Source organism: Ursus arctos, unplaced genomic scaffold (genome assembly GCF_023065955.2).
Source record: "Ursus arctos isolate Adak ecotype North America unplaced genomic scaffold, UrsArc2.0 scaffold_26, whole genome shotgun sequence".
Taxonomy (NCBI): domain Eukaryota; kingdom Metazoa; phylum Chordata; class Mammalia; order Carnivora; family Ursidae; genus Ursus; species Ursus arctos.
Window position 1 is genome coordinate 43,424,547 of NW_026622941.1, and position 2,925 is coordinate 43,427,471.

Sequence of the window (2,925 nt, forward strand, 5' to 3'; positions counted from 1 at the left end):
TCTGGCTAGGGTTCAAATGCCTAGGTCCTTAGGGAAGGTCTGAGTGAGGAGATTGCAATCAATGGACTCAAAGAAGTGGAAAAAGAAGCTTGCAACTGTGATCTTTAGGGCAACCAGAAGATGATTCAAAATCTAGAACTGAGGCTCAACCCTGTACAGATGACCTGAATTGGGGTGGGGATAGGAGCATCCATCAGGCATCAGGGCCCAAACCCAGGGCCTTCCCCATTAAGGTGAGCTTGGATTGAAGAGGACTAGTTGGGGTGTTGGTGAGGTGGAGGGGAGGATGGAGAACAGGACAGAATGTATGGGCTGGGGGGCACCTGGGTGGCACAGCGGTTAAGCGTCTGCCTTCGGCTCAGGGCCTGATCCCGGCGTTATGGGATCGAGCCCCACATCAGGCTCCTCCGCTGTGAGCCTGCTTCTTCCTCTCCCACTCTCCCTGCTTGTGTTCCCTCTCTCGCTGGCTGTCGCTATCTCTGTCAAATAAATAAATAAAAATAAAATCTTAAAAAAAAAAAAAAGAATGTATGGGCTGGGGAGAATGTCAGGGGGCCGTGCAGGACATTAGATGTATTTTGGGGACTAACAGGGTGACTTGATTAGAGGTAAGCAACTGGGACCCCAGCACGAGGCTGGAGTCTGGAAGTCTGTGAAGTGTCTGGGCGTCTGGGGAAGATGCCGCTGCTACAGCCTGGACCTGTCTCTACCTGCCCCAGGAGGGAAGGCGGCAGGAGGACTTCCCAGAATGCCATGCAGCCAGCTTCAGGCCAGGCCCAGCCACAGGGAGAGGAGGTGTGACTGGGAACTAGAACGCTTGGGATTTACGGAGGGTGGAGGCAGGTAGGAAAAGGTTGGTGGAAGGGTGGCAGGACCGGAGTCTCGAACAGTCAAGGAGGGGAAGGGAGATTGGGGACTGGCATTCCCGGGTTCAGCAGGGAAGTGGGACTAGATGGCTGATTAAGGTACCAGAAGTTCAAGTTCCTGATTCTGGACTTCAGCAGTCGCTTGCCTTTACCCCACTGATCTGCTTTGAAGAAAAGATGTTCCAGCTCAAGGGCCAGACAATGTTGGGGGTTCCAATGCCTTGGTCTTGTTCTGATCCAGAGGCCCAGCGATCTCAGGGGACTGTGGCTTTGCTGTCCAAATCCGGCCTTGGAGGAGAATGTAGGGTCTCCCAGCCAATCAGAGGAGGTCCTCTTACTCCAGCTCCAACCTGCCACCACGTTGTTCAGCCATCACAAAGCCTGCTTCTCCCCAGGCCCTGTTATCCAACCTACGTCCTGCACTGCCCCCCACCCGGACTTTCTTGCCTCTTCCTATTTCTTCCCCTCCTTGGTGGACCCAGAACAAACAAGAGTCAACAGTAGGTGTGGCTGATTGGTGATAGAGACCCCCTGGCCCTCCGCTTTGTCAATCCTCCCGCACTGCCCCCAAGGACTCTGAATTAGGGAGGTCTCAGAAGAGGGGTTGCTTAACCTACCAAGGTGAGGCAGCTGGCTGGAGGGCGGGGTGACCTTGCAGGCAGGGCGGAGGGGGGGCAGTTGTGCGGGGTGAATTCATTATTGATGAGTCCTGCACCCCGGGCTACTAATGAGCCCAGGCCGGTTGCTCTAATTGATGTCAAGAAACTTGAGACCCCCAGATCAGCTTCCCGCCTGCCAGCTGCCTCTCCTGAGCCCCCTCCCCCTCCCTGCACCCCCAGCTGCTCTGTTCCCTTCCCGGGCCTCCTTCCCATCTCTGCACAAACAGAGGAGGAGAGGGCTCAGTCCTCCTAGCCCCCTACCCTCCTGTCCCTCTGGATGGCTCAAGTCTCGGGACGAGAGGCAGGCATCCTCTGGAGGGGCTGGGAGATTTGGAAGGGGAAACAGACCAGAGCCTGAGAAGTACCGTTCAGGGGCAGGAAGGCAGGTGCTAGAGGCCACTGTGGCCTTTCTGAGCCCAAGGAATTCCTCTCTTATACTGCGTACCCTCAGGACAGACCTTGTCACTCTGAGAACCAGGGGTACAGGCACTACAGACACACCCATGACACCAGCCCAATACCCCGCACAGCTCGCTTCCCTTCCTCATTTCCTCCTGCCCGTAGTGTAAGAAATCTCAGATCTGGCCCCTGGAGTTTGGCTGAGGCCAATCCCACCCCTCCCCCAAGCAGGGGAATATGAGATTTCCTTCCTTGAGAATTCCCAGTGCCTTGTTATGCATCAGCTGCCATCCTTGGAAACACTGGGCGGCTCTTGGCCTAACTAGGTCTCTTCCTCCTTATCAGTCCCTCTTCATTTACAGGTTCTGGAAAGAAGTTCTGAGGTACAATTATCGAGAAGTCACAGATGTGAGTGTGCAGCAGCCCTGGTCTCCCAGGAGAGGTATGTTTAAGGTGACGCAGGCATTGCTAGGCAGAAGCCTAAGTTTATAAGAATAGCCCAGGTGAGGGGGGAAAGAGGAGATGGACTTCAGGCGCTCCCCGCCCCAAATTCCCATAAATCTGTGGGCATGCTGCCCTCTGGTGGCCGAATTCTGGTCTAGCATGACATAGCCATCTTTGTCTCCAACAATCCATTAGAATTTCAGCACCCCTCTCCTTCCTCTTGTGGCACATTAGGACTGGCCTTGAAAAGACAGAGGACCCCGAGGGGCTCCCTCACTTCGATTTCTCTTCAAAGACCCTAGGGCTTGTTGGTTAAGAATGAGGGCTTTCGCGGTCAGTCAAGGCTGAATTAGACTCTGCTCTGGCACTCACTGGGTGACCTTGGGCGAGTTATATAACCTCTCTGGACCTCAATTTTCCCTTGTGTAAATGGGGTTAACTGTACCTACTTCACAGGATTGATAGAGAAATGAAATAACGTATGTAAACTATTTAACACCCTCTCTACCTACCACTGTACAATGAGCAATAAAAACAAAACAAAACAAAACTCTAAC